Below are 13,670 nucleotides of genomic sequence, written 5' to 3'. Positions count from 1 at the left end.
CATCGGGAGCAATTTGGTGTTCAGTATCTTGCCCAAGGACACTTCGACATGCTGACTGCAGGGGCTGGGGATCGAACTGCCAACCTTCCAACCGGTGGACGACCACACCACCTCCTGAGCCACAGCTGCCCATGTGTCCAGCTGTGTCCTAAATGTACGCTGTAACAAAAACTACCTACACAATTTGGAATCTAACTGCTACTCGTACTTATTTTTGTCAGGAATTTGCAATTGTGAGTTTATCCAGAAATGTAACTAATCAATCGGGAAGTTCCCTTCTCTCATAAGGGCAATTGGGACAGATACAATTTCTTTATACAATACTCAAGTAATGCTAAATGGACTTTTGCCAATCTTTGCGATCACTCAAAGCGCTTTACAACATATTCACCCATTCATACAGAGTCAGGGGCTACCATACAAGGTGCACTTCAGCTCGTCAGTAGTGATAAACATAAACATTCACTCAAACACGGAATTTGGGGTTCAGTATCTTACCCACTGACCCTCTGTTTTGTTGACACGTACAGTATATGGGCCAGGGAACCTGTATGCTGTCTGAACACAGAGTATGTATAGAACGTATTTTAGGGGACATGACATGGCTTTGGCCTCTGTGTAGATTTGAGGCACAAAGGGGAGTAAAATAACCTGGATGCTACCTGATACACAACTTGAGAAAAGCCAGGAAAAAATGTAAACTACATTCAGCACTTCAACCCTTGTACATAAGGCATGTCTGAGAAGTCTAAGGCCCCATCTCACACAGTCAAAGTCAATTCTTTCTAACTTCACCCATAATGTATGGCAGGGTGCTGGCATGGTGGTACAGTGGTTAGCATTGTGTTGTGTTGTTGTAGATTGTTGTGTTGGGATTTGTTGTCGCTCTCCTACTGTTGACGTTGAACAGCTGTCTCTGTCTAGCTGCGGCACGGATGGACTGATTAAGGGCCAGGAGGAAACAAGTCCTGGACTTCGTCGTGTTATTCGTCACAATGTCATAAACGCTTTTACTGCTGCTGCAGGGACTCTGAGTCTGGACAACTCTACATTGCCCATAGGTGTAAATGGTTGTCTGTATACATTTGCTCTTTGACTGATGACCCAACCCAGTCTCACATCCTAATGTGTAACCTGCAAAGGAAGTAGGTATAGATCAGGGGTGTCAAACATGTGGCCCGGGGGCCAAAACCGGCCCGCCAGAGGGTCCAATCCGGCTGGCGGGATGACTTTGCAAAGTGTAAAAATTAGTTGTTTTGATCATAAAGTAAAATACTGTTCCAGATACCTGCGACAAAATGTTTTGTGCCTTTGTAGATACACTGTGAATGTACTTTTTTGCACTAAAACAAAGGGAAGAATTTGGAGTTGTTGTTATTTACAGGTTATTATGCTGTGATCTTTACTGGTCCGGCCCACTTGAGATCAAATTGTGCTGCATGTGGCCCCTGAACTAAAATGAGTTTGACACCCCTGGTATAGATAATGCTGCATGGTGGTAGTGGCTGGATAGATAAGGTTCATTATGAGATGCCGAAGGCTCTGGATAATGCTATGCTGGGGTGGGATGTTGGTACCATTTTTTCATCCTCTATTAAGGAGGACGCATTTTACATCCCATCCCAGAAGAACGCTTAGTCTGCTGCCAAAACGTATAACCTGGTACGTGATGGATGGATGAATTATATTGCAGATATCTGTAATGTGACTCTAGTCAAGCAATTCATAAATGACCACAATACACATGTTTTAAAATTACTGTAATATTGGTGATCTGGAATTGTAGGATTGTGATTGCACAGGTCTTTAATTATTCTGTCGGGTCAAACTGTAAATAACTTATAGTGTCATGGGAAACCTTTTACATGTTAAAGCTGCTTGTCATATCTTGTTAGCTGCATTCAAGGCTCACAAGACAGAGAAAGATAGATACATTTGAAAGGGAAGAAAAGAGAACTGACCTGAGTACAACAGCAGATGGGCTGTCACTGAGATACTGCAAGACATGGTAATAGATTGTGTATCAAGCCAACAGCTGGAGAGGGTGAACAGAGATGTTTGTTTTTTCAGTTGTGTTATCAGAAAAGGAAAGCCCAAAGCAATTTACAGGAGACCCAGAGTTAGCGTAGCACTACACACACCACTTAAGGCATGTTGTTATATGGTATATTGGGCTCCGCAGTGCAACAATGTTCACATTGGCTCTGCTGTAGTATTTTTAGCAAGATGTGTCTGACAACATGATGTGTCTGCATGCACATCATGTTCTCATCATTTCTGCTGTGATGGATACAAAGTGACCCGGACAGTTTATCGGGAGCAAACTGGAAATAACCCTATCTTGTTACCGAGGGAAATTATGTTTTCTCCTTTTTCGGACCCACCTAATATGATAATGAACACTTACAAGGTTGATAATCAATCTTATTATTTCTGCCTTTGATCAGTTGTTTTAAAGTTGGGCTTGAATTGTCTGCCTTGTCCATCTTATTTCTCCTGAGCCCTGCTTCTCAGTGTGTCCAGTTCTACCTTAATGCAGCAAAAAGGTCAAAACCACAAACTTTCATCGAATTTGTTTAGCCAATTAAAGTCAAGCTGGACCACCATAAACGGGTTCTTTATTGGCAGCTCTGAGCAGCGCTAATGTGATTGTGGAAAAGGAGAGCCATTTTTTAATGCGTCTCTTTCGACTGAGGACTAGGTTCTATACTCATAATCTAATTGCCAGAAAATAATCCATGTGACGTAGAAGTAAAGTCCCTCTGTGGTTGGCAGGAGCACTTCATGGAGAGAATCCTGACACAAGGACATCAGGGGAGGTGATGTTATGGAAAGGTTAGGTATTAGATCTTCTGTGGAAAATGTTATAGAGGATTATACTTGAAATGTTGTTGCCTGTAATTACGGTGAAGGACAGATTCATCACGTTTTTACAAAGTTCAAATGCAATTGTTACAGATGCAGCAGTGTGTCAGATGTCAGAGCTACTCTAATTTAGAAGAATTAGTTGTTCATGGCAACTTGTTTGTTGCCCATGAGGCCCGTCTACACACAGCTCTGTCACGTGAGCGCTCGTCTTTGATCGCACATGTGTGGCGTGTAGAGCTTGACGTAGATATCACAGGTTCACTGACTGAGTGGTTACAGGTTACTCCAAAGCTGGTTGGGTTTAACAGAGAATGTCAGACATCAGTGGTTCTCTGTCGTACGGAAAATATTACTTTTCTTGGAAATGTGAAGAAAACTCGAGTGAGAGATGTGTTTTTCAAGCACGACGTCCAACTGTGACAACAACAATCTCTAAATGCTTGAGGTTTAACAACGTATTTCTTGATACTTTAGCATGTGGCTGTTTTGATGAATAGGTGTTTTCCATTCATGAATGCCAAACTGAATAGTTCAATTAATTTGATTCCGCTGCTGTCAGAAATTCTTTTCGGGGAAATTTACAAAAAAAGTCAAATCAAATCCGGGAGAGATAAACTGTCGAGATTCACACATTTGGGGAATTCGCAGCTCAGCCGGAGTGCATTGGCTAAGCCTCGCTGTGTGTGAACCACCTTCTTGATCCTGGTATCTCCTCTGACAGATAAGTATGTTTTGTTCCATGAAGCACTTATTTTGTTTTCTATCGATAAAGGCGAGGGATTTATCAAAAGGTCACATTGAACTCTTTTTTTTTCAAATTGAGTCCCTGAAGGTTTGGCCATCTGTAACCACACGGCTAACTCGGACATTCAGCAATCACAACGCAGCTGTTTGCATTAGCCAGCAATCTTTACAGGCAGGAAACTCCTCTCCTCCCATGTGTACACTCATGATGCATTTCCTGTTTACATTTTCCTGTCTATAACTGTGAATACCACAAAGAACATGAACTAAGTGCAAATACGCTTCTTGAGAATCAGAGAACTGTACATTTGTGACCCTTTTCCTTCCATTGCATCCTTATTTGTCCATAGTAGCAAAGATTTCTATAAAAAAGTAGTGCCTGTTTCCTGTCTCCTGAACAAAAACAGACATGAATCTAATAAATGTCAAATGTTGATTCTCACACAAGATATGGTTACATATGGCCGCAGCTTCTCAGTACTCCTGGTTCACATTTCTGACCTCAGGTCATGAACTGAACCTGGACACCAGCTTAAATTACTTAATATCCCGGAAACAAAATGTGTATCTGTGTTTGCTAAAACTATATTATTTTAGAGACGCTGTCGGAGTTCTTTAATACAAGTAATACACATGAACAAGCCACACCGTGTCATATTAAAGTCTTAGTACACACACATGCAAATACTTCCTTTCCAAATCTGATATAAATCCTTGTGGGAGGGTTACTGTGAGGTCCACGTTTAAAAATAGACATAGAGTTGCTCTACAAATTCTTCACTAATTTCTCATGTTAAAATGCCAGTCTGCACAGACAGAGTGTGTGTAGTAGTAACAGAGCCACCGTAAGCAATTGCGTCCATTCGAAATGACACCATTTATTAATGTATATGTAATCAACACATAGTAAGTTGATTTGTCAATTTACAGAATGTCTTTCTAAATATTTAGTGAAGATCAGACCTCTGGGGTTGTATGTTCGGTCTGCACATACTGGATATCTGAACACAATGTTTTGACACTGAGGATATTTGTATTTATTCAATCCTTTAAAAACAGATCAATAAGATCGAGTTATGCTAACTTGTATTTCACTTCCATGCTTACCTCTGAAATGTCGGTATTAACAGGAACAGTTCTGTAGTTCTACATCTGCCTGGCCTCGATGTAGAAATACAATTGAATCAAATCAGAGCGAGATCCAATGTGACTTGTAAAACAAAGTGCAGAGAGGAAATTAAAAGAAAATTTAAGGTCAGGGGTCGACACATGTATTCATTTAAGTGAGTGTACGCTTAATAATAATATAATAAGAAGACTTTCATAGAAGAATTGCAGCCCAAAGTGCTTCACAGCCAAAGTATACAGAGCATTTACAGTACAATAATCACAATGTTGATGTAAATGTGGAATAGATAGATATTAAAAATAGTATTAAAAAGCAGAATAAAAATAGTAAAAGTGGAAAAGGCTAATAGTTTACAACAATTACTTTAATAAATGGTTTACATTTGATGGCCAGTAATAATCCGTGGCTGTTCTGGTCCATTTACACTAAAGGTGCCAGACTGGACCCAGCTGTTCTTTTAGAGGGGGTCAGTTAAATAAGTGATATACTGAGAAAAGCTAAGTGAGAGGTGTGAGATCCTCTAAAAATCAGTAATAATGTATGACACACACAATGCAAAGGCTTGTATTTTACTCAAACGTTACATGAATAAGCACAACCTGCCTGCACGGCGGTACTGTGTCTTTAACGGAGGCCTGAAGCTGGAAGTAATGTAAATAATTCCCCTCAAGTGCTCACAAATTGTTTAATGCAACTCTATGGTGAACAAAATGTTGGGGAGATGTCTTATAACGGTGAGCTCGGCTTCTTTAATGTGGTGGTGAACTGTGACATCTCAATAAATGTAATTCTATGAGCTCGGACAAAGCATTACAGTTTGTTCCTATATGGAAAAGGGGACGTTGTCGAATGAGAGGGAAGTGAATGACAGAGATAAGAAGATGATGGATGTAACTGCTGTAGAAATCTATCCTCATAAGATAATGTTTTCCAACTAGTTTGACATCAGACTTTCTTTTTACAGGACACTCATTCTTCCGTAGTCAAGAATAATCTAATCATTGCAAACTGAGATAGACGTTTGTTAAATTAAATTAGTGTAAGCAAGCGTTCAGACGGACCACAGGTCATGTTATGTTCCACTAAAGCAGGGGTGGGGACCATTTGATCCGGCCCTCGAGGTAATTCATAAACACACGCAAAAAAATCCACTAGAAAAAATAAAAATAAAATCTAGTCAGCAATCGAATAAAACCCGGCGACTATTTTTCCTGGCCAAGGTCAGGGTCCTTGAACACAACACGAGCGGAACGTGTCATCACGTGGTCACGTCATGTCAAAAAACTTCAATATTAAACGAGTGTCGTTGACATCAGTGAACGCTGCATGGCGAGTGTAAACAAGAGAAAGGTGGATGCAGAATGTCGCACTTTCCAGGAGAAATGGACGAACGATTATTTCTTTGTGGAAGTTAAAGGCCAGTGAGCCTAATTTGTGCGGAGTGATGAAAAATAATCTCGAGCGTCATTACAGCACGAAACATGTCAAACTGCCCGAGCTGAAAGGACGAGTGCGTTTGGATAAAGTTAACGCTCTTCGGTGGAGTTCGGCCCAACAAGCAGCTCTCTACAGAGCGTAACATACACACATGGACAGATAGAGAGGTAGACCCCCACACCAAGAACAGACTGTTGCACCACTGCTGTGCAGTTATCACTGCCATGTGCAATACTCACTTTATTTTCTATCAACCACTTGGTACTTATATTATCTTTTATTATATTTAATTATTGTGTACTACCTTTTTAATTCACATGTTCTTTTGCTGTGTGACAAGATACAGTTCCCCGTTGTGGGACTAATAAAGGATAGATTTCTAATAAAACAGAAAGATACAGGAATAAAAAAGTTTCTTTTTTGCACAGCATAAAAATTGCAGAGGTTATGAGTTCAATAATTAGTACGGCCCTCGAAGGATGTTGTAAAAAATAAAATGACCCTTGATAGGAAAAAAGTTCCCCCCCCCTGCACTAAAGGATCCCTGCTTCCTTAACGTTGATTGGACATACCAACATCTGAATCTACATAAATGGACCCTTTGCAATACTCTTCATATATTAAGGTGCACATGCTACCTGTTCCTCTACGCCACTGGTTCCCAACCTGGGAACTGTGTTCACTATTTGGGTTAATTGTAAAGCTTATCAGTTGTTCTGTACTGTTATTTTCATGCATTGAATTATATGAGACATCTATAAATGTGTCACTTTCTTCAGTTGACTCAACAATAGAAAGAGGTCCCTTCAGGGTCCGGGGCTCTAGGCTATCAATTAAGTAAAAAAACGGTCAGCTCCAACATGTTCAACGAATTCAGGCAGCTAATCAACACCACATGTCAATTTTCAGTCAAACAAGACATAGGTCAAAGCCAGTTAGTTGCTATAATTTGAAAGGAACACATGTGGAACCTCCCCACTACTGAAGCAGAGAGGTTAGATGATGGGCTACGGCTACAGAGATGGAGCGGAGCACGATAAGGAAAACACAAACATGTCCTGTGGTGAGTGAGTGTTAGTGTTCACCTCACGCTACGTTCTTGGTTTCCTCTCAGATTCTTTATCTCTCTTCCACACTCTCATTTTCTCTGTTTTTACAGTCCTCCTCTCTCTGTTTTTACTTTTTTATTTTTTAAAGATGGTTGATTAATTAAGTAGAAAATACATAAGATAAGATAAGAAGATTTTATACTCTGGGAACTTTCCACTAACTGCTTTGGGAGGACAAAGCACTATGCTGCTCCAACGTCTATCAATACAGGGTTCATTTGTCAATTTGTGCAACTCTAGACCATCAATGTTGTACTGAAGTCCACCTGCTAAAGCCTACAGCATGTGATACAACAACAACAACAGTTATTTTGTGATTAGTTCAAGTAGTTGCTGCTCAAAGTCTTCAAGTAGACCTGGATGTTGCCAACCCTTTTGCTATTGCCAGATGAATTCTTTGACATCCAGTCATTCAATCCCGTTGTTTTGAATGTCAAATGTCTAAAATGTAATTGTAGGACTTTTCAATGATTGATTGTGTAAAACATTAAATGCCATTAAAGGATTGCATGGAGTTGAAATCTGTGTATACAACCAATAGAAAATGGTTATAATAGCCAATGGGAAGGTTAAATGGTGATGATAACAGTGACCTATACTGTTTACTCTCCATGTGATTGATGGTTGACAGATGAAACCACCTGTTATGACGTACAAGTTGATATATAGAAATGTACAACAACAACTGTAACGTGGTAACACTGATAGAGTATCACTGAGGAGCACATGCTGCATATGGATCACAAACCGGAGTTACATATGATTTGAGATTCAGAGGCTTACATTACTTCTATATATATATATAACAAAGAATAATGTGCACTTTGCTGTGACTAAGATCCCAAACCTTGGTTATCAAGTGTTGCTGCGGTCAGTTTGCCAGTCAAGTTAAATAAGCCTTAAAAACCAGGAAAACATTAGAATCTAAAGTCTCGCCAAAACCTTTTATTCAGTCTTCACATCTGGTCCTCAGGTTCATGAAGGAAAACAAACATTTAGTGTGAAGTGAGTGATCTGGGAAGTCGTCTTAGACACAAGCCCAGAGGGATCCTGTGTTTGGTCGTCATTTCCATATTTCCACCAGGCATAAGCGCGGAAGGGATCATGTGTTGGGGGTGTGTGTGTGTGTGTGTGTGTGTGTGTGTGTGTGTGTGTGTGTGTGTGTGTGTGTGTGTGTGTGTGTGTGTGTGTCAGTCTGTCCACACCTAATCTCACATACTACTGGACCCATCAGCAAATATTGTTTGTGCACATTTATGACTGTTTGCTCAAAGACCTCTCATGGTTGCAGTGATTAAAACGTTTTGAAAAACATATTTTATTGACTGTTTTATACATTTTACATTTCATTGATTGACTGCTGACTCCTCTAAACCGAATCGTGTTTCAGCTAGGGATTAGGAATTGTTCCTGTCCAGATTTGCATGCCTCGGTAAATCCAATAGTATTCCTGAGATATTTTCCATCAACACTGATACATAGAGAGAGAGAGAGAGAGAGAGAGAGAGAGAGAGAGAGAGAGAGAGAGAGAGAGAGAGAGAGAGAGAGAGAGAGAGACAGAGAGAGAGAGAGAGAGAGAGAGAGAGAGAGACAGAGAGAGAGAGCAGACGAGAGAGAGAGAGAGAGAGAGAGAGAGAGAGAGAGAGAGACAGAGAGAGAGAGAGAGAGAGAGAGAGAGAGAGAGAGAGAGAGAGAGAGAGAGAGAGAGAGAGTTGCTGCACAGGGCAGACTTGTGTTTGCAATCGTAGCAGAGGTTAGCAGTGAAGTTGTTTAGTGGCAGTACATGTACATTGTGCGTTACAGTTTGCTCGTGAATAAAGTCTGCAGCTCTTCAATACCCAAGAACTTCCCGTGTCTTGCTTCCCAGCTGTCAGACCTTACAAACCTGAGAGGAGTCCACAGACAGCTCCGCCTAGGTTGCATAATGTAGATACATATATTTATTCAGAGCCAAGTTTCTGGCCTCAACTTCACGTTTACGAGTGTATTATCAGAAGAAGCATAAAATAACTGCCGCAGGTCGTAGTGACCCCCGTTAACCTGCAGACAGCTGCGTAGATTAAAATGAAAGTGTTTCGGTTGTGTGAAACCTGCGAGTGAAAAATGTGTCCGACACGCTTGCGGTTTGTATTAATTCAATCAAACATTACAGCAGTGATCGTTGCAGACACACCTGGCTAAGGGACGTGCCCTCCACTGAGTGCACATCTCCAGTTTATATTGTGTTTACAGAGTGGACATGAAATCATTAGTCTCAAACACCACATGCTGCTGGTGCGGCGATGTGGCCTGGTGTTTACAGTCACAGGTTCAAATCCTACAATATTAAATACCAGCCACAGAAATCCTTTTTGTTGTGGTCAAGGATCCTTAAGAAACTTCAACGCTTTCTCTCTTTGTCCTCTGACGAAGGCCGGACTTGGAAAAGTGTCTTGACTAAGTATTTCCCAGTAGGCTGCAGACATCGATCTTTCAGATTAGACTATAAAGACTATAAAGTACAGATTAGTGCTGAAATATAAGATTGCAAAGACCTTTGAGGTAAAAGTGTTGCTTTTAGCTTTATGAATAGAATTGACTTGAGTTGACTGTAATAAATCACACTGACACATCTCAATATATGTATCAAATAATTATCTACACACACCTCCAATCTAGTATTACAAAATGAGGCTTCATGCAGTACTCAAAGCAAGTTAACCTGGCAAAATTAATAACACACGTGTCACAGTTTAAATCCCGAACTAGGATGAAACAATCCAAAAAGCAACCGCTGGACGTCTGCACAGTGTACAAACAATCACTAATCAATTGACAACTATTAAATGGGAAATTGGGGGAATTACAAATCCGTTGAAAGCTCCGGCCGGCTCTGTCCATGGTGCTGAGGGTCTGTGTGTAGAGAACACTCAGCCATAAAACACACACCATTAAAGTGATGCATTTAGCCCATTGCACGTAATACAACCTCATCAACAATGACCCTTTTTCACAGCTAAAAGTGTCGAGTTGTCTTTGTAGGGAAATCACAGGCTCTGTTCTCCTCGAGTGTCTCAGTGAGGACAGTGCGACAGGGAGCCGACATGTAATACGGGACCCTAAGACCAAAGCAGCTCAATGGAATTCAGCCAATATTAATATCATTATTTACAGCTGAGCTTTTTCCCACAATGACATGTCAAGATGTCTTCCATGAGAAAGGCATAGCAAGAGTGAGAAAAGGAGGGTGTCACTTTCCAGGTCAAGACCACTGTCCTACTGTCCATTCTTAAGCCTACGTCCTCTTTTCTCCTCCAGTTTCAGAGACCATAAGTAGTCTACTGTCAGGAAGAAGACTCAGACCCACAGACTGGTGAAGCTGCTTTACAGACAACATAAATTCACGGCTAACTTTTCAGTCACAATTGCGGCCACACTGTGTGGCATTCATCGTCCACAGATGCAAATCTTCAGTGCCCCTGGGGCCATGTCAAGCTAATGATGGCAGCCATAGGAAATTGGATCGACTTACGTCCCCTCAGGCACAGTTTTAGAAAATCCTAATCAATGTAGAAAGACAAGGAGTGCTTAGCTTTCCCAACCAATTAGATTTAGCCATGTAGCTAATTACCATTCATTGGACACACAGAGAAATCCCCTGCTTTAGACAGAAGGCTTTAAAGTTTATCCTTTATCTCAAGAAAAGTTAGGAACTAGACCGGGTGACTGTGGGAAAAGATGGTTGTGATCAAATCTGGGAAATACACTAAAAGGTGATTATTCTTACACCACAGTTTTCCACACTCTTTCAGAATGACATATATGATTACCACATTACTTTCTCTACAAACATAGAATAACCTTTGTATTGTAAGCAGAAGATATCCCCCATGCATTTCAGTATTATAAGACCAACTCCCCTTTAGACATTCATAGACTAAGAGCAGAAAAGTGTTGAAGCAAAATGCATATTCTGATACTGATAAAGGTTAGTTTACATCACTCATGTTCCGGGGTTCTGGAGTAAAGCATGCTTGTGTTTTCAAATCAGTTTCTGATATCTGTTGTGAAATTGACTATTAATAAATGTTTACCAAATTAAACATTGGGAGGTTATTGTGGAACTACGTAAGTCTGCTATTCCTATGTGTTTAAAGTCTGACACCTAGAGGAAGATCGCTTACACGTTTATCTGGAGGCTGAAAAGACCAAATGCATTTGCAGAATGTTTTCAGGTGCTCTAATGCCGCCATCTAGCGGCTGACAGACATAACTGCAGGTCAGAGAAGTGCACCAAGTGAAAACACAATCTTTAGTCAGGTAAAGGAATCATCTTGTGGTATCACAGTTGTTCAAGTGCCACTTTGACACATTAGAAGAAAGTGCATGCAGAAAGGAGTAGCCATTTTTTTTTATATTCATAAACTCAACCTGAAAAGCAGAAAAAAACAAAAAAGTTAAGAAAATGTAAATAGTGGTAAACAAGTTTCCCACCTACCATCTTTAAACTTAGCTAAAATACTTATAAAATACTTTAGCTTTCAGAAATGTACATTTCTACATCCAGTGCTTTTTTAAAGTGAGAAGCATGACCTCAAGTGACCTTTGAGCAGAGTAGGCGGCTCAGAGTTATTGCATGAGCAGCCTAAGACTAAATTTGAGCAGCTCTCTTTCTCTCTCTCTGTCGTACTTTCTCACCTCAGTACCTTCCCCGGATCCTCAAGTCTCTTCCCTTGCTGTAAACAAGCTGACCCTGGTGGGCCTCATGTTTCCTGGGACCTGCCCCCCCTTTGCTTGTCTTTCCACAAGACTGAGTAATCGTGGTGGAAGAAAAGAATGCGTCAGGTCCTGCCTGCCTGCTGCTCACTGACCCTCACTTGTACACAGCACTGCATGGGTTAGTCCATCTAGGAAATAACCTTATATGGTTGATGGCACCTCATGAGTATTACTTTGCCAAGCTGGCGAGTCGGTCAGGAAGAGGAATCACTTCTTTTTACATCCGTGATTTAGTTTGTCTGGAGAGAGAACGGGATTACGTTTTCTTGTGGGAGAGGGCTGTAAAAAGTACAAAGGTAACAATTACTGAAGAACACAATACCCTGTGAGAATATGATATGTGTTGATGTGATAGTTACTATGTAAATGAGTCAAACAAGATGCATCCTGCAAAACAGATTCTCCAAAGGCAGAGCGTCCTCCTCAATCATCTCATAAAATCAGATGATCAAGCATTTCAGTACTTTATTATTATTATAATTATTATATCTTCCATTTCTGTAGTCTATATCCTAGAAGACTGCATTACCCAAGTTTTCATTTTGCCTTGTATGCCTTCCTCCTCCTCCTCCTCCTCCTCCTCCTCCTCCTCCTCCTCCTCCTCCAACTCATGACTTTGCAAGTTTGAACTGCTCTCTTTCTTTTTGTTCTGTTTAGTTTGCATCGTGTGTGCACAACTTTGTATGTTAGTCTGTTTGTTGTGTGCTTGTACGAAATGTTTCTCTGTTGTAAAGCGTCTTTGTGTACCTTGAAAAGGGCTATATATATATATATAATACATGTATTATTATTATAAGGTCTCCCTCCCGAAGCTTGTTTGTAATTGAATAGTGTGCAGATGAAGTCTTTTTCTTCGCATGGAGGATAGTTGTTTCTAAATCAAAGTGAAAAACACCGAAGACGCAGCAGCAGATTACAAAGCTTCTGCAATCCAAACAGAGCAGTACAAAGATCTAAAACTGCCATAAACAGGAGCTCTAATTACAGCCTTACTAGAGAGGCTTTGATCTGCTGCGTTTACACTTTGAGTAGCTTCTATTCTTGCAGAGAGGTAGGTAAACTCTGCCCTCTGTCAGTGATGTCACAGTGATTCACTGCTGAACCTTTCCTCACATCTTCAACAGCTGGAGATGTAATATTCCCAACATGTGTTTGTTGTCATATAATGAATGGGAAAAGCTACATTTCAAATTCTGATTGACAGATTGACTGTGTGGTCAAAGGTTGAAATGACATGCGACTGCTTCCTCTCTTTTCCACGTTCCTGCTTTAGTTTGATTATTTTCCAAACTGCCACGTTACTGTGTGTTTTGGGAAGCGTCCCGCGTACACAGAGGACCGTCTGTCTGAACCTTGAACAGACGAGCTTCACTCTGTCAGCTCTGATTATGTCATGGAGAGCAGAAAGGGGTCTCCCTACTCCCTCACCCTCTCCCTCTACATGACTCAGGGATGACAATGCTAACTGAATAGAGAGTTGTGCCCCATGAGTCACTCCTTCCCCTTTTTGGGTGGGGTGTGGGGGGGGGCGTATTGTCTTTCCAAATGCATCCATTAGACCTCCGTACCCTTTCTGCTCACATATGAAGCTCAGGAGGGGCTGGCCTGTGGGCGGGGTGTATGAT

At 40.9% G+C, this 13,670-nt stretch overlaps 1 pseudogene; it reads right to left on the bottom strand.

Annotated features, from left to right (window-relative positions):
* Nucleotides 1-3,475: 3,475 nt before the first annotated feature.
* Nucleotides 3,476-3,597, bottom strand: LOC115006509 (uncharacterized; annotated as a pseudogene).
* Between the last annotated feature and the right edge of the window lie 10,073 nt (nucleotides 3,598-13,670).

Source organism: Cottoperca gobio, chromosome 3 (assembly GCF_900634415.1).
Source record: "Cottoperca gobio chromosome 3, fCotGob3.1, whole genome shotgun sequence".
Classification (NCBI taxonomy): domain Eukaryota; kingdom Metazoa; phylum Chordata; class Actinopteri; order Perciformes; family Bovichtidae; genus Cottoperca; species Cottoperca gobio.
The sequence above is the reverse complement of the archived record's forward strand: the minus strand, read 5'-3'. Positions and strand labels throughout refer to the sequence as shown.